Source organism: Ambystoma mexicanum, chromosome 6q (assembly GCF_040938575.1).
Source record: "Ambystoma mexicanum isolate Mex_15411 chromosome 6q, UKY_AmexF1_1, whole genome shotgun sequence".
NCBI lineage: Eukaryota > Metazoa > Chordata > Amphibia > Caudata > Ambystomatidae > Ambystoma > Ambystoma mexicanum.
This window is the reverse complement of record NC_090937.1, coordinates 1,176,583,564-1,176,607,729: the sequence shown is the minus strand read 5'-3', so window position 1 is coordinate 1,176,607,729 and position 24,166 is coordinate 1,176,583,564. Positions and strand designations below refer to the sequence as shown.

The 24,166-nt window shown below is 47.1% G+C and overlaps 1 protein-coding gene across 1 annotated transcript in view; it reads left to right on the top strand.

The window, feature by feature from the left end:
* WDR19 (WD repeat domain 19) overlaps positions 1-24,166 on the top strand; it is a 2,828,275-nt gene that overhangs the window by 1,137,250 nt on the left and 1,666,859 nt on the right. The window lies entirely within an intron of this gene.

The window sequence follows — 24,166 nt, the reverse complement described above, 5'->3', positions numbered from 1 at the left end:
TCTCTACTGCCATTCGGCCAAACCTCCTTCCCCTCTCATCCCACAAACTTTCCACTCGAGGTATTATTGTGGGGTCTGTTGCGCTTCCTCCTCACCGTCATCCTCAAACTCATCCACTGTACTACACTCATCTTCCCCCTGATCTCCACCTAAGCCTCTGTTGGACCTTAAAATTTTGTACCCTATACTGTGTGCTCATTTCTCTTCTTTCTCTGTATTGCTGTGCTGTCTAATGTAAACAAAATGTCCCCCGCTCTCCACTCATCTAGGCCGCTCCCTTTTGCCTCCCTCTGTGCTGTTTGCAGTCGCTCCAACTCTGCCCATGCCTCTTCTAATTCTCTTTGTCCTGCACACTCGTGCGGTGGAGCGGTTGCTGGAGTGGGTATATATGGGGGCGGCGGGACTGTTGCACAGGTGGACACATAGGTAGGGTTACTACCAATGGATGTACCCCTTTGTGCGCTGTCCGTGTCCCTCCCACCTCTGCTTGCATGGGTGTTCCGATCCCCTCCCTCATTAGAGCCCTCCACATCCTCAATCATCTTCCATAAGTCTAGAATTTCTTTTCTGTTATGCAACTGTTTACACTTGTATTACGCTGCTAGAAATGTAGTCATGTGTTCCAGTATTCCTTTATTATGGGTGCCTTGCTCTGGCCAGGAGTGTGGCATCACCCCTTGTGTTTCTGTCACCCAATGTTTGTGATACTTCTCGATCTTCCCCCGGTACAAGGGCGAGTCCTTGTTGTTAGGGAGAATTCTCTTATAAGGCTAATTTCCCAAACCTAGTGAGTCCCCCAGCAGCTTTGCTGGATGTTTGGGGTTTGTTTTCTTCTCCTGCTAAGAGTGAGACTCTTTTCCTCCCACTCTTAGGCATGATTTGAGGTATGTCTTTGACTCTTTGTGTGCTTATGGGCTATGGAGTTTTCTTTCTGCTCCATAGGGTATCATCTATTTTGTATGTGTGCGTTACACAGCACCCTCAGCGCAGTAACACAGGGGTGTCATAGTGACCCCCAAACATAGACTCCATACCCTGGGACTGACTACTGTCTCCCAGGGTATGTAAAGTCACCATTGACTTTACTAGTCCTAAAGTGTGAACAGAACCAGTACAAACCATCATATTGTGGAAGTACTGGAAGGGGTTAATTATAATGCCCCTGGGTCTGTTTTCAAGAGGGCACTATCCAGTCCCCCCTTGTCGAGTTTCTGGCTGGTGGCAGTGGTTACCACGCAAAATATTCCACCGGAATATTCTCTATGGGATTTTCCCATTGATTTTAAACGCACCACTTTTTGGTGCAATGTTAAAGATACCGCCGGTTTATTTATTTAATATTAAACCAACAGTTGGGTCTTTTTGCCAGAACTCTTTTCTAAAATGGCGTTCGTGTCCGTCTCTGTAACTCTGACCAAGGTCGAGCCCTTTGTTCCTCTTTTTGGCAGGCTTCTCCACAGAAGCCCTCCAAATGGTGCCACTCTGTCTGGGTTCCACAGGATGGGTGGGGAGGGGAATTGCCACCCTGGACTGTGTTGCCTTAGCAACTCAAGTCGCACTCTGTTCTGATTGGGACAGTGGTGAGCCGCCCGGCTCACCACTTAGCATGTTTGAGTGACAGCTAGGCTGTTGAATGGGGGTTTTCTGCATAAAAGCAGGGCCTTTGGGACTGGAACTTCAGAAGTTGCCACGGGACCTAAGAATCCGAAGAGGGAAGAAGCTGAGCCATCTGCAACGACGACACCACCGGGGAAGCCCTGCTGCAACTACCTCACAACTTTCCCGACGACAAGAGAAGATCTTCTGCTGGACGAGTCTTCTTTCTCTGAGCTGGTGGGACCAACCAGGTCACCCCTTTCGCCTTCCAAAGACGTCTCTTGGTCGAATCGCCCGTGCCAAGCACCCCGGCGGCCGGATAGCCAAGCTTCACCACGTTGACCGCGAATAAAAGGAACACACCTTTTATCGACGAACTCCGCGGCTGGTTTCATCCCTGTGCAGTGCAACGACTCCACGTTTCCTCCTCAACGAGATCCTCTCTGCCTCTGGTCGAAACACCAAACTGCAACCACTGCCAGGAACAACTGCCACCGCTGGAGCTTCCTCTCTCTTAAGGTTCTGTGTCCTGCCTGGCCTCCCTTTTTTCGGCTTGCCCAAGGTGACCCTTAAATCCTTGGCTTGCCAACTGGGTTGGCCCCAGACCTTCTAACTTTACCTTCTTGAATCGCCCCTACCTCTTTTGAACATTCTGCAAAGACATTTAGTGCATTTTAAACCGTGTGATCCTGGGCACATTTCGCTTTGCTCCATTTAAAATGGGCCTGGCCTATGAACTTTAGCTCTACAGTATTTACTGCCTTTATTCCCTTGCTGAGAACTCCTAAAAGTGTTGGGACCTGTTTTAATTCTATGCTTTGCGTTTTTCTCTCCCTTTAACTGAACTATTGGAGTGCCATTAGGTTATGCGCTCACATCTGTTTAGCAAATCGTGGTCTTTTAACTCTGACTTGTCTGTTAGTTATCAAGGGAGGTGTGTATACTTTACCTGACTGTGTTTTAACTTGCTTTTGATTTAGAGTGCTAGTATATTGCCTAAAGTGTGTTTTAAATAAATAATTATATACTTTTTATACAAAGCTCTGGTCAGTGTTTGTTTGCCCTACTGTGTGTTTAGCCCTATTGTGTATACCCTATATACTGCCCTATTCTTCTTGAGAGAAGTCTGACTGCTCTGCCAAAGCTACCAGGTAAATCTGGGTGGTACAGACTGCTACCAATTGGGTTTACTGCGTACTCCTGTAGTCTTAACCTTTTTGCAGTGGTCCCCAAGGGAACTGCACAGGATTCTGCCTAACACTTGTGCATGTACTCTAAAGGCGGCTCCCCTTCCATTGCAGCGATGTATACGCTGTAAGGTGTTCCACCGCTTCTAATTGCACGGTGCAAAAATCACAACCAAAAAATCAGTTTATGGTTCCCCCCTCCCTATCACCCTCTTTACTTCCCCTCCCTCTCACACGCACCCACTCTCGCACTCCACAAACCCAAAACACACTGCTGTATATACAATGCCCCTACTCGGGCCTCCACCCTGTACAATGAAGTCACAAAAACAATAACCTAAAATAAAAAGCTAAAATAACAACCACTACCATTCCTGATCCCACTTATTATATGGGGCTTCTATTTATTTCCTTTTTCTCCGTTACACATTTTGTCTGATACACAATAAAAGTGGTACCACCATCTCCCTTCACTGGGGAAGGGTCCCGACATTGCTGTTTTCTTTTCCGTAATATACTTAAAACATCAATAATATTAAAACAATAACGCACCCACACTATGCAAACCACCTTGCTCTCCACTTGCTCACAACCCACCCTCTTTCCATATAGCCTTCCCCTGCTAGTTATCCCTTGCAATGGTATACTCACATAAGCGTGCTCTCCTGAACTTCTCAGTCACAGGGTTTCAACACCGGCCTGCACTCTCCCTGGAGTCACACTCTGCTTCAAAGAGCAGACAAGAATTCTGGAAAGATGGCTCCTGCAAACCTCTGGGATTTTACGTGTTTGGGACTGGGTCACTGCAGGTGGGCGGCACTTCCTTGGGGAAGTGGCCTGGAAGCCTCAGTCAGTGCGGTGGGTCGCTGGTATCACGTCAGGGTCACCAAATGAAGATACGCCTGTGCACACTCTCCTTGCATAAACAGTATTTACAAAGTGTATTACAAAATATGTGCAGCTACAAATAAGCTATGCCCTCAAGAGCTAAAATATCAAGCTCATTGCTAGGAGAATCCCCTTTCAGTACAGCGGCTGTCAATGCTTGAATCGTGTCAGCTTGTATTTTATAGTTGTGAGTGACTACATACTGTCCCTCTTCATCTGTTCATACAGCAATGCCAGGAACAGAAAACATGACAACAGTGATCATGATTGCTGCAGTGGGAACAGCCCACATAGAAAGTGGGAGGTACTGACTGTTTTGATGACATGAGTACGTTGTTGGGGGTACACATGGTTGATTTTCTATAAACTGTTTTGAAAGCATGGGTCTTGCTGTTTTAAATGATTTTCAAAATATGGGTCTGCTTGATTGTGTCTGAAATGTTCTGCATTTGGGGCAACAGTGCCAACATATTATTTAAATGCTGAGGAACCAAAGATGTGCAGTCAAAAGCAGTGTCCAGCCTTAAACTTGCTTGTATTTTTTGTTAGGCAGGCAAGAAGATAGTATACCTCTTACTTGGGTGTTCATTGTAAAATGTATGTTCTGATTAAGTCGGTGGCCCTGATAAAAATATCATTGGCTTCAAATTGCTTAGTTCCTTCCAGAGAAAATCTGCTAGTGATAATTTCCCAATAAAACAGATTCATCAGCAATCAGTACTTGGCCTGGTCTGATTTTCTCCACGCACTGAAGCTCCATGTACCAGAATCACCATTAAATTAACACTCTTATTTAGACATCAGGAGTGACCCCATGGTCACTAATAACATAATGTGTTGGTTGTTCAGCAGTCTTATCTTCCAGACATATAGATGGATGATCTAGTCTGTTGCACCCTGCACAAGGACCGGGCACTATCTGGTAGTCAGGAGCCCACATTCCATGAATAGGCCCATATGCAAGAAAGGAGCAATGAGAAGACTTATTTTGCCAGTTTGAATCTTTAGAAGTTTCTCCATGGTCATAGATCAGATGATAGTCCAGATATGTTTGTAATTGCTCTCTGCCAGGACATATGGGTAATGGATTCACATGTATTTCTTAGCTAAACATTCAGGAAATCCTGCACTTCTGCATAGGCAAAATCCCATTCCATCCGCTGTCCTGCCGATGTGATGTTCGAATTCGAATCTGTTGGCAAGTTTTGAGTTACAAAGCCCAAATTGTTTTTTTATCAACAGCTCTTCTACACTTGCATCCATATTGGTTAATCATGGCCCCGTTATCAGGCTGGTAGCTTGCTCCATCTTCTCATCATGCACCTGTTCTTCATAAGTAGTCCAGGCTCAATCTGTAATATTTTCACCATACTATATACTGCCTTCTGAGTCTCTTCTTTTCCTGTTTAGATATTTTAACTTTCTGTTGTGCTAACCTGGTAGCGACTCCCTTAAAAAATTGATATTTGAAACCTTGATATGGAAAGCAAGAATTAGATAATTGATAATTCCTGTAAAGGAATCAAGGATTGTTCATTGGTCTGGTACCTTAATTTCTCAGGTTAGTGGTGTGTACTGCTGCTTTCCTGATTTAGTGAGGTTCTTGAAATGCACAGTGCTTGGGATATGTTATTTTAAAATTTCTTTATTAGCTTTTTGCATGAAACAGACTTTTTAAGCGCTTTGAGGTCATGACAATGATATAGAGAGCGCTATATAAATGCCAAGTAACATAACATAACATAACATATTCAGGTATGCAAGTTCTTAGCTCCCATACTAAACAGTCTATGTTAGCATTTCTGTGTATACTTCGAGGAAACATGTCAGTCAGAATCCAAAAGTACAGCATGGACAAGATACACCTGAGGTGGGTACCAAACCAACCATGACCTTGCACTTCCCTCCCCACCACCATCACCCTCCCAACAATACTGGAGTCTGTGTTTGTCCTTGAGACTCCCTTTTCAAGGTGGACGTAAGACCGGTGTTGTCATCATCTCATTAGGCCTTTGTCCTCAATCCAGTCCCTCCTCCTCTTCTTGGCCCTGGTGCCTGCGTCCCCTCGGGCATTTCCACAGTATTGCGATCCTTCGTTTGGCCAATATCCGCAGGAATTGTGCCATTTTCTTTTTTTGTTTTGCATGTTTCCCCCGAGGTTTCATCCCCCAAATGCATATTTTGGAGGGGTAATCATATGTGCTATGTGTCCAGGCGTTTAGTTTTAACATAACCTCCACCCAGTATGTTTTAATAACAGGGCAGTCCTAGGTCATATGCCAGAATCCTGCCGATGCTCTCCCACATCTTGGACAGCAATGAGAAATTTGCAGGTTAATTGCGTGGAGTCTGGGTTGAGTCATGCAATCTCTGTGTAAGAAGTTGTACTGAGTTAAACAAAACCTCACATTTCTAGTTACCTGTTTAACCTGTTCCCAAATGCAAAACCACTTCTCTTCCTGAATGTCGCATCCCATATCTCTTTCCCACTTCACTTTAATCCCTAATTCAGGGCTCTGTCTCTGCTCGCCTATTCCCCTGTACAATCTGGATGTTGCTCTCCTTGAAGTCTAACACCTGCTGCAACAAAGAATTCACCTCTGGCTCCTCTGGGGTTTCTTCCCATAGATCAGCCAGCCTCTTTACTAGCTGTGTATCTCTAAGAAAGGTTCCTTTTGGCATGTCATATGTCTGTCTCCACTGTTCGAATGGCAGGAGAGTCCCTTCCCAATATAGGTCCCCCACCCTGGCGCAGCCTTTACTACGCAGTTTACTTGCATCTAAACTTTTCAGCTTTTCCCACAAAATAGGATCATGTCCTAATGGCAGGTTGAGGCTGCGTGAAGGCATCAGGAAGTAAGACACAGACAACAGGTTCGATTTTCTAATAATATGATTCATTTTCTTAAATGTCAATATGGAGTAAGGCCTTGCTTGCCCTATGCTAAGGTGGGATTTCCCTACCTAAAGAAACTAAGGATAGTCTGTGTAAGTAAGTTCAACTTAAAAAGTCTGTCTGTGTCCAAAACCTACACGTGACCTCACAACTAAAGATAAACAAGGTGTAGGGATATCAGCAACAAAAGAAACAGTGTTCCAAATAAAGTTCCAAGCTCCTTCCAGCTCCTGGCTTACTGGTCAACTTCTCCTTCCACAAGTTCAAAATAATTCCAAAAGGTCTCAGGTGGCTCCTTCACCAAGAGGTTAGTACAGTTCACAAATTCTCGAGGTTCCCTTCCCCAAGAGGTCAGCTCTTCCAGCTTCAAAATCTACAATCAGTTCAAATCTCTAGGCTTTCAAAAAAGGTTCCAGTTCAACTTTGTAATCCTTTAAGCTTTTCAATAGTTCATACAGATTGCTCTCTTTCTCATTCACTTAAGCAATCCTGTTATCATATACAGTTTCCTTATCCAAATACAGTTACCTCGCCTGTATTCAGATTTTAGAACATTTTAATAACCACAAGGTTTTACATGAGAGACAATCTGGCTTTAGACATGGTCATGACACGGAGACGGCATTGCTGGACCTTAAGTCCAATTTATTGCATGGCATGGATAAGGGCAGGACGGCCTTCTTGATGTTACTGGACCTCTCGACCGCCTTTGACCTGGTGGATCATAGTGCGTTAATTTCCAGGTTGAAGTAGGTGGCAGCTTTCTCTGAAGCCGCCACAGCATGGATACAATCCGTCCTGGGAAACAGAAAGCTCAGGGCGTGTAGTCAGTCTCATGCATTTCGGAGTCCCACAGGGCGCATGCCTATCGCCATCCCTGTAAAACGGTTTCACTGTTCCACTTTTCAAGTTGTTAGATAAAAAAGGCATTGAGTTCACCAACTATGCCGATGACACTCAATGTGTCATCCCATTATCAGGTAATTATGAGCAGTACACCTTATGATTAAATGAGGTTTATGATCTCATGCAGGCATGGATGGTGGAGTTAAACGAGGAAAAAGCTGAACTCGTGTTAGTTGGGACAGCAAATAAAATACAAAAATTAGGGGACAATTATAAGATGTTTAGGGTGGCAGGTTGTGATTTGGAAACCAAAACAAAGGTTAAAATCCTGGGAATATTCCGGGACCAACATCTTAGTATGAAGGCACAAGTGAGTAGCTTAGTGTCATCATCAGCATACCATATAAAATTGCTTACCCAAATACAGCCATTCATTTCAAAACCAAATTGCGAGTTAATTGCAAGAGCTGTTATCGGGTCTAAGATAGACTAGTAGTCTTCTTGTGGGCAATAACAAGTCAGAATATGCTAGACTCCAGGTCATTCAAAATAGTGCAGTTAGAGCGATTACGGGACCCAGAAAGAGTGAGCATGTAACCAAAACAAGACGAAACCTACATTGGTTACCCATTGAAGAAAGGATTAAGTTCCATCGTTTGGTTATGGTGCACAAAAGCCTCATGTGTACTGGGCCCTTGTATTTGAGTGATGCTTTGTCTGTAAAGACTGACACGATAATGCTCAGATCAAATAATATACAACAGTTAAAAGAGACAAGATGTTTGCTCACTCAATTGAAAAAAGGTGCCTTTATGCAGCAGCTCCTACGGCCTGTAATGCCCTCCCTGAAGAGCTCAGAAAAACCAGTCTGATTGAAAACATCAAGAAGAAATTGAAGACGTTCCTCTTCAAGTAACTGAAGAATTACATTTAGGTTTTTTAATGGCATCCCCTCAAAGTCGCTTTCGCCCATAAGCCTCTGGGTCCTGAGGTGCGGGTTATACATTTCTAAATAAAGTAAAGTTCCTTGGCTCCTTCCAGGCACGGGTCACTATGCCTCGGCACAGTTGTCGGACCACACAGTGCACCCCTTGCAGGTCACGCAACCGATAACCATTGACACTCTTTTATCCTTCTGTATCCTTTGGGCTTTCTTGCTAACACAGGTTTTCTCTCTCTGCAACGTTGTCATGGGTTTACATTCATTTCTGATCCTTCTTGGCAGTCTCTTGGCTTTGCCACAACGTGTTTTCCACACTTTTGTATCTTTAGGATTTCTTGCTAACACAGATTTTCTCTCTCTACACCTGTGTCATAGGGTAACCTTCATTTCTGATTCTCCTTGGCAGTCTCCTGGCTTTGCCACAACGTGCTTTCCACACAACTCACTCTGTGGTGTTCACCCTTTTCACCACTTTACTTTCACAGTATTCAGAAGTGCTCATCACTTGCTTTTCACGTGGTTCATAAAAGCTCATTACTTTTATTCGACTTTGTTCACATATTCATCATAACTTTATTTTGTTTCATATTCAATATCACTTGTTTCATCCTTAAATGTATTCACAACAACTTGCAGCTTTCTCTGCATTCAAAACCCCCAATCTGGGTTCCGCAACCAATTGTCACAGGTTTCACTTTGTTCGGCATTCACGTATGCCTGTTTGCAGCCCCAGGAGCTCCCCAGTATGGGTGTTCCCTTTATTCCACTAACCGGCATGCAATCACTATTCCGGGCGTCTTCTCTCTTCGTTCCTGCTTCCTTTCGATCTCTGTATACTTTTCAGGATCCCGGCAAGCAGCGCTCACCTTCTTTGAACCTCGATGCTTGTTGTAGGTAGCTCTGCTCTTCCCTCACAGATGCTACCGGTATTTTGATATATGATATTTGATATTTTATTTGTAACGCGCACGTATACGAGTGTTTCAGAGTGCGACAAGGCAAGGGTGGGGAAACAGGGGAGATAACAGAACAACGATCTTACTAGGCCGAGTGACATTGAGAACGTGCAAGTGCATGGGAAAGGGAAAGGGGAAAAAGTGCATTAAAGGGGGAGAGTGGAAAGTGCGGAGCAGAGGGGAGACAGATAAATAATAAGAACACAAATAATAGACAATGGAGAAATAAATGGGGGTAGTGCAGCCAACACGTGGCAAGTGCTGTGCTTACGCCAGCAGAACTGGGTAAGTCTGATAAGTGCATGAAAGAAGAAAAAGGGGGATATGGGGACTGTATGGGTACAGATATAGTTCCCAGTGCAAGGGGTGACCAGGAGGCAGTGCAGAAAGGGTGGCAAGGTGAGCAGGTACCTGGGCCCAGGGAACAGAGGGTGGCCAGGTGCACAGTGCAATGATTGAGCAGATCAGCAAGGGAGAGGGGGAGCCAAGGCAGAAGCAAAGAGGAAAGTCTTGAGGTGCTTCCGGAACCGGAGATGGGTCTCCTCAAGTTTTAGAGTGGCCGGGAGGCTGTTCCAGAGGGAGTCGCCCGCCGAAGACCGAGATCTACCCCCAGCTCGTTTCTTTGAAAAACGACTGACCCTGAGGGAGTTAGCAATAGAGGAGCGGAGAGCTCGAGAGGGGAGGTATTTGCGGAGGGATAGCTGAAGGTATTTTGGACCCAGGCCCCAGAAAGCCTTGTGGACAATGCATAGGGTTTTAGATTTAATCCTTGCATCCACTGGGAGCCAATGGAGAGATTTCAGAGCTGGAGAGATACAATCCCAGGGCTTGAGGCCGAGGACAAGTCTCGCAGTCCTGTTCTGGATTAGTTGCAGCGGGCGGAGAGTAGAGGCAGGAAGATTTAGAAAGAGGCTGTTACAATAGTCTAGCTTGGAGAGAACCAGAGCTTGGGAGACAGTGAGCTTCTGGGGGAAGGAGAGGAAAGGAAGAGTACCTCTGAGGAGGTGCAGAAGGAAGACTTTTTAGAATAGAGACCTCGGAGATGTGGGCGGAGAAGGAGAGTGTGGAATCAAAGATGACCCTGAGGTTCTTAGCCTCACAGGTGGGGCTAGGAGGAGGGCCGAGCGAGGCCGGCCAGAGAGAGATCGGAAAGGATGGGGAAGGTGTGCCGATGTGGAGGATCTCTGTCTTGCTGGTATTCAGACAAAGGTCATTGGCCTGTAATGCTTGGGATCCTTCTGTGTGCCACAGTTCTGGCTGTGGGCACAAGGTAACAGAGGCTGCAGGTATCTCGAACGTATCACGGCTCAGGCCTCAGCGTCACTTTCACTACTCTGCAGTGCCCGACGTCATTCCTGCTGGCCCCTCTCCAGCCTGCTCCACCGTCACTGCATCCTGTCCTCCAGGCAGCTTTCTCTCCTTCTCCCTTCTCTGCTGGCAGTCCCTCCTTTTATGTAACTGTGGCTTGTTAACTGGCTGCAGGTGCCAGCCCATAATTAATCCTATTTGCTGGACATGCCTGACTCTTGCCATGGTATTCCTCTCCCTCGTCTCAGTACCAGAGTGGTGTGAATGAATGGGAGTGTATACAACTCTTAGTCGCCTCTTCCTCGTCTCAGTCTCAAAGTGGTGCGAATGAGTGAAAGTATGCATAACTCCCCTTTGTTTCTTCCCTGTTTTGGTATTGTCTCAGGAGGATAGCTCAGGTGCAATGCGCTCACCTTGGAAGCAAGACAACGCAGAGAAACACAGGTTCGATACCTGGGTCCACGCTTAGAAACCTCTGGGTATTAAGCGCATTTTAAATAACCAATTATAATTATAATTATAATTGACCTGATCTTTCTCTGAAATGACAAGAGGGGGTGATGGGTGTTTAACCAACCCAAATAAGGAGGTGTCCTACTAGTGGACCTCTTCCTCGTCCCTATATAAGAATGGCATTTCCGAGGGTCATCTTGAAACGAAGAAAAGGAAAAAGGATGACAACTTATAACGGCTGCTGGGATTGAAGGTTCACTGTGAAAAGGTAATGGGGATACCATGTCTCACCTAAGGACGTCCTCTCGCCACTCCCAAAGTCTCCTCCACCCAGGTGATCCTCCCTCGCATATCCACCCCCAGGGTTTTGATCTGAAAGCGATAGCCTTTTCCTCGCCATCTGAGCAGAGGATGTCTGGGAAAATAAAGTGCGGACGCCCTCAGTTTCCTCACAGCTGTACAACATCACCCTGTACAATTTACTGAGGCGAGTACTTCAAATCTCCCTCAGGACTGTGCATATATAACCAGTTCCCACCGTACCCATTGGATCCCACAGTAACTCATTCCCTTGCCTATTTCTCTGCAGTCCCTGTAGAACCCTCGTCTGACCCCTTTGTGGTGAGTCGTTCCAGTGGGTTACCGTCTGCAGCTGTGCTGCCATAAAGTAGGCTTCAATATCTGATCTGGCCATCAAGATCTGGCCGGCGCAGCGTGTCTAGGGCCACGTGTCAGCGGCCCGACACCCAGAGCAATCCCTATTTTCGCAGCCAGCAGATGATTTTGTACGGTATCTTAGCAAAGTAGTATAGCAGTCTCGGCAGTACCACCATTTTACATATAGTGATTTTCCCCATTAAAGACAATGATAAAGCTTTCCAGAATTCCACTGAATCTCCTATTCTAGTTAATGCCAGACCTGTGTTATAAACAAAGGTTTATTCCATCTCATGGAAAATCATGATTCGTAGGTAGCAGAAGGATTCCAATTCCCTACTCACCTCCCACTAAGGAAGTGTGTCACTTGGTCGTCCTTGTAAGGCCGCCAGCAGGAACAGTAAAGATTTTTCCTAATTTACCAGGAAGCCCGAAAGCCACCTGTAATTGCGAAACGCTTCCAGGATTAGCAGGATATTTTCCCTTGGGTTACTGGCATACAACAGTGCATCATCCGCGTATACAGATATATTATGGGTAATAACCCGGACCCTGATCCCAGTTTCTGGTATGTAGTGCCTAAATTACCCTGAAAGGGGATCCAGAGCCATGGCTAACAGTGGGGAGACCGGGCACCCTGTCTAGTTCCTCTCTCTAATGTCCATTGCAAAGAAATCCAGCCCTCCATTTTGACCCGTGCCACTGGGTCTCTGTAGGGTAAGGGAATCCACTTCTGAATGTTAGGTCCCAACCCAAATGCCCGTATTACCTGAAAAATCCAGGGCCATTCCACTGAATCGAAAGCCTTAGTTGCGTCTAGGGCCATTATCACTAGTTCTTCCTTCGAGCCCTGAACATGCTCCATTATAAAGCGTCATCTTCTAATATTCATGAAGGTATTCCACTCACCCACAAATCCACATTGATCTGGGTCAACCCTAGACAGTCTGGATGCCAGCAATTTCCCTAATATTTTAGCTTCTCCGTGGATGAGGGAGATAGGGCTATACAATTCGCAGTGATTCAGATCTTTTCGAGGTGTCAACAGCACTATAACCAGCGCCTCCTGTATAGTTTTAGGAAGGATGCCCTTCCCGAAGGCTTCCTCATACACTAATTTCAATTGGAGGATCAGTATGTCTGCACAAGGTAGATAAAATTCCTCCGGCAGCCCATCTGTACCCAGGGATTTGCCCCTTTGCATGGTTCGGAGTACCCTCCCGATCTCGTCCTCTACAGGAGCATCTAGTTCCTCTCTCTGTTGTTGGGATAGCCTAGGTATCTGTGCTATGTCTAGCAACTCCTCTGCTTCCTCCTATGTGTATGTGCTTTCGCTGGTGTACAGCTTTTTGTGATACACCTGGAATACTTCATTGATATGCTGCTGTGTGACTGCCGGTGTCTCCCACTCGTCATAGACCTGCGTGATGGCCCCCCCTTGGAGATTCTTTCCGTATCAGCCAAGCTGATAGGTGCCCAGCCTTGGCCTCCTTGTCATGTATCTTCCTCGTGTATTGACTCTTGTCAAACCTGGACAACGCCTCTTGGCAATACCGCTGGATAAGAAGTGTGTCTGCCAGGTCTTTCCCCAGCCTTTGCCCATTACACATGTCATTCTCTAAACTGATCTGTTGTTCAGAGTCGTTCAGGGCATCTGGCATTGTTCTCCGTACCCCCAATGCCTTAGAAATGCAAACACCTCTGATAGTCACTTTCAGGGCTTGCCACATGGTTCCCACTTCCTCCACCGATCCATAATTGTGCTCTAGGAAGACAGTTAATTCCTCCCGTATGGTGGCTTGAAATGCCACATTTTCCAATGAATCTACCCTCTGTGTCCATGTCGGTATAGCCATGCGTTTGGTGATTCCCCTAAACATTGTCACTAGTGGGGCGTGGTCTGACGGGACCTTTCCTAAGTATTCCATGTGTTCAAACTGATGTGCACATTCTCTGCCCACAAAGAGATAATCTAGCCTAGAGTATGACCGGTGAACTGGTGAGTTGAAGGAGCCTTCCCTGCCGTCCCCATGTGATTCTCTCCATAGTTCCACAAGCTCCAACTCAAGTACCACTTTATTCAATGACCTTGGTGATTTCTGGCTGAGTGCTATGTCTGTGATCGACTAGTCTTTGGCCGGGTCCAAGTGACAACTAAAATCCCTGCCCCATGTATTGACGCTTTCATCCCAGTCCCCGCTAGAGCCAGTACTGCCTGGAAATATTCCTCATTGTCTGTGTTGGGAGCATAAGAGTTTACTATGGAAAGGCTTCACCCTTCCAAACTCCCCCTTACTATGAGGGTCCGTCTCTCTGTGTCCCCTCTGGCATGCGATGAGACTGTGGACCCCGACCACTACTGCACCCACCCATTTCCTGCATATCTCTTCTAGATCTGGTCCTGTTAAGTGTGTTTCTTGCAACAGAGACACCTGGACTCCATGTTGTTGCAATCATATTCCATACTTTGGTTTGTTTGGCCCCGTTGCCTAGTCCCCAGACATTCCATCTTCCTATCTTAAATGCCATCCAATCTCCTAAAGACAAATGCTGGGCTCTGAGCCCTGCTCGGCTCCATGGGATGTTGTCCCTGGCCCTGAAAAGTCAAGCCCCCAGTGCTGTGTGTAACAGTACACTGTTCTGCCGCATGATCCGAAATGTGTATGAACTCCAACTATGAATTCCCCCCCTTCCTCCCAAACTCCCCGCCTTACTCCCCTCTGTTACCCTCCCTTCCAAAAACGTTTATAAATAATGACAACCAAACTCCCATCTTCCCCGCCCCATCACTCCCTTCACCCCCACACTCCCAAATACATCTGTTGCAGAAACCCTTCTCTCTCGATTGCAGTGTGCTCATGCTGCAGGTTTTCCTCAAAGTGTGGTGTGACCACCCAGTCCATGTACCCTATCAGTTATGACCTTCAAGGGTCAATGGAGCTGTGGTTGGTGGGATTGGCCATGTTATTGGCTCAGCCTCCAGTTCGGTCTCTCGCACGTGTCCCTCTTGCCGCTGTGGTTCATGTTCCTGTGAAGGATTAGCCCAGGTTTCCTAACTCCATCTCCTCATGGGTCCATTACCTTTCAATTTCCACTGTCTTGTTGAATCTTCTCCTTGCCGCCATTCTCCCTAGCCTCTGGCTGTCCCCTGCGGGATTCCAGCCAGGACCAGGCTTCCGATGCAGATAGAAAAAAGTGTGAGTTCCATCAGCTATCACCTTCAGCTTCTCTGGAAAAAAATCACACAATTCAAATTATGCCCACAAAGTCTCCATTTTACTGCATCACCTGTGCTGTTTCTCGAAAGGCCCCGGGGGCGTAAAGTGTCCAGCACCAATTGTTCCACAAATACCTCTGTGCAATTGTTCTCTTTTTCTGGCACCCCCAACAGTTGGATGTTGCACCTACTGGAGCGGTCCTCCGCATCCTCCTTTCTATCCTTAAGAACTCTTGTGGACTCCCGCCAAGCCTTTAACCTGGTTCTGTAGTTGTGCCAGTGCATCTTCCAGGTCGCTGACTCGTTGTTTTGCTTCAGATACCTTGTCATTGACCGTCTTTAAATCTGCATGCACCAAGGGCACATCCACTGCCACCTCTTGGATTTTACCCCTCAACGCCTTCCACGAGTCCTGTATTGCCGCCATAAGACTTGTCATTGTCACCACTCCAGGTTCTGGCTTGCCCTTTATGTTCTCTTCCAGCCAATCCGCAGCCTGCTTGTGCTTCTTCGATTTTGCCACCACGTGCTCCAGGGCACCTCGTCCTTTGCATTGCCTCGTTTCCCTGGTCAAACCTGACATTGCCGTGCCTGTCCAATATGCCTTCCCCAGGTCTCAGCCAGCCTACATGCACCCAGCCACTTAATTCTCCCTTGCACTGTTTTCACCCTTGCCAGCTATAGCAGTCTGCTCCACCAGATTGTGTTTGTGCTCTTTGGTCATAGATTGTTCCACTGCAAGTCCAGCGCTTATGTATGAGGGTGCCTTCCTTCCCCTTTTTTTTGTCACTCTGGCTGCCTCCACAGTTGCCCAGTGTATACTTCCTGCTATAAATTAGCTGCTCCTGCTATCTGAAGTACTACTGTCTCTTTGGTATCAGCTATTCACTGACTTTCAGGTCCCGGGTCCCCTGCCCTGCTTCGTGCCTGCAGGTTGCACTGTGCCCTTCTCCGTTTCGCCTGCTGAGCACATTACGCAGCGCTCGCGCGTTCTCCTCTCCGCGGTGCTGCTGGGCCACTGTCTGTGCTACTTCGGGGTGTGTGCGGGTGAGGCTCCCTCCCCCTTGGTGTCTCTGCAATCAAGCAGCTCCCGAGAGCATTCACACAACGCAGCAGCAGGCCCCATGCTGTTTCCCCTTGCAAGATGGCCGGCGCCTCTGCTGTCTCGTTGTGCTGACTCTTGTTCGCGTTTACGCCCTAATCTCGATGCTGCAGTGTGGCGAGTTGGTTCTCCTCATTATCAACCCCACGTTGACTCCCAATAAATGTATTTATGGCAGGATTATTGTAGGATTTTACCGGGCCGGTGTTGTATGCTATCCTGCCTCCCATGGTAGATTGTGGGAGGCAGTGTTCGGCAATCTTCGGAGTCACGCCCACTTGATGGCTACAGCCATACATACAGCCCGAAATGAAAAGCTAATGTTATAGCCCGCCTACAGCCCGCCCTCCAACATCTCTGTTCAGGGATTGGCCAGAGCTACCAGGTGGGCGTTGTTTCAGGGCCTTCACTCTGTCATGGGAAGCCGAATATCATACAGTATGGTTTAATATACGGCTTCCCATGTTGTTTTTTTTTTTTAATACTGTGCAAAGTCTGGGAGCCTAGCATTCGCTCAGTTGTACATTTGCGCACATGTTATTATTTTAAATGGTATAATAATAAGAAAGGTTGTACTGTTACAGTAGATGGGGCACTTAAACATGTTTTATGGCATAATTAACCTTTCTATATTTTATTCCAACATCACACTACAGCCAAAATAAGAAAGGTTGTACTGTGACAGCAGATAGGGCGCACATGTTATTATTTTAAATGGTATAATAATAAGAAAGTTTGTACTGTTACAGTAGATGGGGCGCTTAAACATTTTTTATGGCATAATTAACCTTTCTATATTTGAATCCAACATCAAAGCACGAGTAATCACTGCAGGAGTCTCTCTTAAGGATAAAGGGGGAGGTTGGGCTCAGTCACACAACTCTGTCATAATGCAGGGGGGTGCATGGTAGGGTCTCCCTTCAGCATGTGTTATTGGGAAGGGAAGTCAACAGTATTTTACGTAATTGGTGTTAAGCTCCCTGTTCACCCGCGGCTTGGTAAACTGTGCACATTATCACACATTGCTGCAAGTGACTGGTATGGGCTGCGCTATGTCATGGCTACAACACCACTGGGTTAATGAGGCTCAAGCCCCCTACCTAAAGTTTGGGCTGTTTGTATGGGGATGAAATGCAGACTGGTGAGAGTCTGTGTAATTCCTTTCCTTTTGTCCTCAGCAGCGCTGTTCTTCGGCGTGCATTCAGCCATCACACACTACAATGGGGCATTTCCAACCGAAAGATCCCCTTCCCCTTACAGCTACAACTATCAATTCTGTGTCTGCTTCCAAGACGGATCTATCTGATTACTGTGCCCCAATTACTATGACCCCCAAAATGTTGACTTTTTTATTTCAACCCCATTTTCACCTCATATATATGCTGGGAGAGACCCGATCAGCCCCCCTACATGTATTATGGTAATTTGCATCCCCTGTCTCCCTGGGGTTAACTCACAATGACACAAGTCGTCATCCTGTTTAACGTTTAATCTGGTCCCTACCAATGTATCGGCACCACCTACCTCCTCCCTTGACACCCCCATACCTTTTCATTGTTGGGGTGCACGATATCATGGCCTGAACGCAACTATGGTAATTCACAAAACCTGTAACACACATCCTGTTTTATGTTTACTCTGGTCCCAAATGATGTAGAGGCACCACCTAGCCCTTCCCTGGATACCTCCATACCCTTTGATTGTGGGGGTGCAAGATATCATGGCCTGAATGCACTTATGGTCATTTTGCATCCCCTGCCTCCCTGGGGTTAACTCACACTAACAAAAGTGGTCATCCTGTTTTATGTTTAATCTGGTCCCAAACGAAGTAGAGGCACCATCTAACATCGCCCTGGACACCCCCATACCTTTTGATTGTGGGGGGTGCTAGATATCATGGCCTGAATACACCTATGGTAGTTCGCATCCCCTACCTCCCTGGGGTTAACTCACACTGACGCAAGTGGTCATCCTGTTTTATGTTTAATCTGGTCCCAACCAATGTAGAGGTGACCCCTAACCCCTCCCGGAACACCCCCATACCTTTCGATTGTGGGGGGTGCAAGATATCATGGCCTGAATGCACCTATGGTAGGTTGCATCCCCTACCTCCCTGGGGTTAACTCACACTGACGCAAGTGGTCATCCTGTTTTATGTTTAATCTGGTCCCAACCAATGTAGATGCACCATCTAACCCCTCCCTGGAGACCACCATGCCTTTTGATTGTAGGGGGTGCGAGATATCATGGCCTGAATGCACCTATGGTAATTTGCATCCCCCATTTCTCTTGGGGCTATTCACACTAGCGCAAGTGGTCATCCTGTTTTATGTTTAATCTGGTCCCAACAAATGTAGAGGCACCATCTACCCCCTCCCGGAACATCCCATACCTTTTGATTGTGGGGGGTGCAAGATATCATGGCCTGAATGCACCTATGGTAATTTGCATCCCCTATTTCTCTTGGGGTAATTCACACTAGCGCAAGTGGTCATCCTGTTTTATGTTTACTCTGGTCCTAACCAATATAGAGACATCCCCCTAGCCCCTCCCGGAACACCCCCATACCTTTTGATTGTGGGGGGTGCAAGATATCATGGCCTGAATGCACCTATGGTAATTTGCATCCCCTATTTCTCTTGGGGCTATTCACACTAGTGCAAGTGGTCATCCTGTTTTATGTTTAATCTGGTCCCAACCAATGTAGAGGCACCATCTACCGCCTCCCGGAACACCCCCATACCTTTTGATTGTGGGGGGTGCAAGATATCATGGCCTGAATGCACCTATGGTAATTTGCATCCCCTATTTCTCTTGGGGCTATTGACCGTAGCGCAAGTGGTCATCCTGGTTTATGTTTACTCTGGTCCTAACCAATGTAGAGGCATCCTCTAACCCCTCCCGGAACACCCCCATACCTTTCGATTGTGGGGGGTGCAAGATATCATGGCCTGAATACACCTATGGTAGTTCGCATCCCCTACCTCCCTGGGGTTAACTCACACTAGTGCACGTGGTCATCCTGATGTATGTTTAATCTGGTCCTAACCAATATAGAGGCGTCTCCTAGCCCCTCCCTGGAGACCCCTATGCCTTTTGATTGTGGGGGGTGCAAGATATCATGGCCTGAATGCACCTATGGTAATTTGCATCCCCTATTTCTCTTGGGGCTATTGACACTAGCGCAAGTGGTCATCCTGGTTTATGTTTACTCTGTTCCTAACCAATGTAGAGGTGTCCCCTAACCCCTCACGGAACACCCCCATACCTTTCGATTGTGGGGGGTGCAAGATATCATGGCCTGAATGCACCTATGGTAGGTTGCATCCCCTACCTCCCTGGGGTTAACTCACACTAGCGCACGTGGTCATCCTGTTTTATGTTTAATCTGGTTCCAATCAATGTAGATGCACAGTCTAACCCCTCCCTGGAGTCCCCATGCCTTTTGATTGTGGGGGGTGCAAGATATCATGGCCTGAATGCACCTGTGGTAATTTGCATCCCCTATTTCTCTTGGGGCTATTCACACTAGTGTAAATGGTCATCCTGTTTTATGTTTACTCTGGTCCCAATCAATGTAGATGCACCATCTAACCCCTCCCTGGACACCCCCATACCTTTTGATTGTGGGGGGTGCAAGATGTCATGGCCTGAATGCACCTATGGTAGTTCGCTTCCCCTACCTCCCTGGGGTTAACTCACACTAGCGCATGGGGTCATCCGGCTGTATGTTTAATCTGGTCCCAATCAAAGTAGAGGCATCCCCTAGCCCCTCCCTGGACACCCCCATACCTTTTGATTGTGGGGGGTGCAAGATATCATGGCCTGAATGCACCTATGGTAATTTGCATCCCCTATTTCTCTTGGGGCTATTCACACTAGCGCAAGTGGTCATCCTGTTTTATGTTTAATCTGGTCCCAACAAATGTAGAGGCACCATCTACCCCCTCCCGGAACACCCTCATACCTTTTGATTGTGGGGGGTGCAAGATATCATGGCCTGAATGCACCTATGGTAATTTGCATCTCCTATTTCTCTTGGGGCTATTCACACTAGTGCAAGTGGTCACCCTGTTTTATGTTTAACCTGGTCCCAATCAATGTAGATGCACCATCTAACCCCTCCCTGGACACCCCCATACCTTTTGATTGTGGGGGGTGCAAGATATCATGGCCTGAATGCACCTATGGTAGTTTGCATCCCCTACCTCACTGGGGTTAACTCACACTGACGCAAGTGGTCATCCTGTTTTATGTTTAATCTGGTCCCAACCAATGTAGAGGCACCATCTACCGCCTCCCGGAACACCCCCATACCTTTTGATTGTGGGGGGTGCAAGATATCATGGCCTCAATGCACCTATGGTAATTTGCATCCCCTATTTCTCTTGGGGCTATTCACACTAGTGCAAGTGGTCATCCTGTTTTATGTTTAGTCTGGTCCCAATCAATGTAGATGCACCATCTAACCCCTCCCTGGACACCCCCATACCTTTTGATTGTGGGGGGTGCAAGATGTCATGGCTTGAATGCACCTATGGTAGTTCGCATCCCCTACCTCCCTGGGGTTAACTCACACTAGCGCACGTGGTCATCCTGTTTTATGTTTAATCTGGTCCCAATCAATGTAGAGTCATCACCTAGCCCCTCCCTGGACACCCCCATACCTTTTGATTGTGGGGGGTGCAAGATGTCATGGCCTGAATGCACCTGTGGTAATTTGCATCCCCTATTTCTCTTGGGGCTATTCACACTAGTGCAAATGGTCATCCTGTTTTATGTTTACTCTGGTCCCAATCAATGTAGATGCACCATCTAACCCCTCCCTGGAGACCCACATGCCTTTTGATTGTGGGGGGTGCAAGATATCATGGCCTGAATGCACCTATGGTAATTTGCACCCCCTATTTCTCTTGGGGCTATTCACACTAGTGCAAGTGGTCATCCTGTTTTATGTTTAATCTGGTCCCAACCAATGTAGATGCACCATCTAACCCCTCCCTGGAGACCACCATGCCTTTTGATTGTAGGGGGTGAGAGATATCATGGCCTGAATGCACCTATGGTAATTTGCATCCCCCATTTCTCTTGGGGCTATTCACACTAGTGCAAGTGGTCATCCTGTTTTATGTTTATTCTGGTCCCAATCAATGTAGATGCACCATCTAACCCCTTCCTGGAGACCCACATGCCTTTTGATTGTGGGGGTGCAAGATATCATGGCCTGAACACACCTATGGTAATTCGCATGCCCTACCTCCCTGGGGTTAACTCACACTAGCGCAAATGGTCATCCTGCTGTATGATTAATCTGGTCCTAACCAATATAGAGGCGTCTCCTAGCCCCTCCCTGGAGACCCCTATGCCTTTTGATTGTGGGGGGTGCAAGATATCATGGCCTGAATGCACCTATGGTAATTTGCATCCCCTATTTCTCTTGGGGCTATTGACAGTAGCGCAAGTGGTCATCCTGGTTTATGTTTACTCTGGTCCTAACCAATGTAGAGGCATCCTCTAACCCCTCCCGGAACACCCCCATACCTTTCGATTGTGGGAGGTGCAAGATATCATGGCCTGAATACACCTATGGTAGTTTGCATCCCCTACCTCCCTGGGGTTAACTCACACTAGTGCACGTGGTCATCCTGCTGTATGTTTAATCTGGTCCTAACCAATATAGAGGCATCCCCTAGCCCCTCCCTGGAGACCCCTATGCCTTTTGATTGTGGGGGGTGCAAGATATCATGGCCTGAATGCACCTATGGTAATTTGCATCCCCTATTTCTCTTGGGGCTATTGACACTAGCGCAAGTGGTCATCCTGGTTTATGTTTACTCTGTTCCTAACCAATGTAGAGGTGTCCCCTAACCCCTCCCGGAACACCCCCATACCTTTCGATTGTGGGGGGTGCAAGATATCATGGCCTGAATGCACCTATGGTAGGTTGCATCCCCTACCTCCCTGGGGTTAACTCACACTGACGCAAGTGGTCATCCTGTTTTATGTTTAATCTGGTCCCAACCAATGTAGATGCACCATCTAACCCCTCCCTGGAGACCACCATGCCTTTTGATTGTGGGGGGTGCAAGATATCATGGCCTGAATGCACCTATGGTAATTTGCATCCCTTATTTCTCTTGGGGCTATTCAAACTAGCGCAAGTGGTCATCCTGTTTTATGTTTAATCTGGTCCCAACAAATGTAGAGGCACCATCTACCCCCTCCCGGAACACCCCCATACCTTTTTATTGTGGGGGGGTGCAAGATATCATGGCCTGAATGCACCTATGGTAATTTGCATCCCCTATTTCTCTTGGGGCTATTCACACTAGTGCAAGTGGTCATCCTGTTTTATGTTTAATCTGGTCCCAATCAATGTAGATGCACCATCTAACCCCTCCCTGGACACCCCCATACCTTTTGATTGTGGGGGGTGCAAGATGTCATGGCCTGAATGCACCTATGGTAGTTTACATCCCCTACCTCACTGGGGTTATCTCACACTAGCACACGTGGTCACCCGGCTGTATGTTTAATCTGGTCCCAATCAATGTAGAGTCATCACCTAGCCCCTCCCTGGACACCCCCATACCTTTTGATTGTGGGGGGTGCAAGATGTCATGGCCTGAATGCACCTATGGTAGTTTGCATCCCCTACCTCCCTGGGGTTAACTCACACTAGCGCACGTGGTCATCCTGTTTTATGTTTAATCTGGTTCCAATCAATGTAGATGCACAGTCTAACCACTCCCTGGAGTCCCCATGCCTTTTGATTGTGGGGGGTGCAAGATATCATGGCCTGAATGCACCTGTGGTAATTTGCATCCCCTATTTCTCTTGGGGCTATTCACACTAGTGCAAATGGTCATCCTGTTTTATGTTTACTCTGGTCCCAATCAATGTAGATGCACCATCTAACCCCTCCCTGGACACCCCCATACCTTTTGATTGTGGGGGGTGCAAGATGTCATGGCCTGAACACACCTATGGTAGTTCGCATCCCCTACCTCCCTGGGGTAAACTCACACTAGCACATTTGGTCATCCTGTTTTATGTTTACTCTGGTCCTAACCAATGTAGAGGCGTCCCATTGCCCCTCCCTGGACACCCCCATACCTTTTGATTGTGGGGGTGCAAGATATCGTGGCCTGAACACACCTATGGTAGTTCGCATCCCCTACCTCCCTGGGGTAAACTCACACTAGCGCATTTGGTCATCCTGTTTTATGTTTAATCTGGTCCCAATCAATGTAGATGCACCATCCAACCCCTCCCTGGAGACCCCCATGCCTTTTGATTGTGGGGGGTGCAAGATATCATGGCCTGAACACAACTATGGTAATTCGCATTCCCTACCTCCCTGGGGTTAACTCACAGTAGCGCACGTGGTCATCCTGCTGTATGTTTAATCTGGTCCCAATCAATGTAGAGGCATCACCTAGCCCCTCCCTGGACACCCCCATACCTTTTGATTGTGGGGTGCAAGATATCATGGCCGGAACACACCTATGGTAGTTCGCATCCCCTACCTCCCTGGGGTAAACTCACACTAGCGCATTTGGTCATCCTGTTTTATGTTTAATCTGGTCCCAATCAATGTAGATGCACCATCTAACCCTTCCCTGGAGACCCCATGCCTTTTGATTGTGGGGGGTGCAAGATATCATGGCCTGAATGCACCTATGGTAATTTGCACCCCCTATTTCTCTTGGGGCTATTCACACTAGTGCAAGTGGTCATCCTGTTTTATGTTTATTCTGGTCCCAATCAATGTAGATGCACCATCTAACCCCTTCCTGGAGACCCCCATGCCTTTTGATTGTGGGGGTGCAAGATATCATGGCCTGTACACACCTATGGTAATTTGCATCCCCTACCTCCCTGGGGTTAACTCACACTAGCGCACGTGGTCATCCTGCTGTATGATTAATCTGGTCCTAACCAATATAGAGGCGTCTCCTAGCCCCTCCCTGGAGACCCCTATGCCTTTTGATTGTGGGGGGTGCAAGATATCATGGCCTGAATGCACCTATGGTAATTTGCATCCCCTATTTCTCTTGGGGCTATTGACAGTAGCGCAAGTGGTCATCCTGGTTTATGTTTACTCTGGTCCTAAC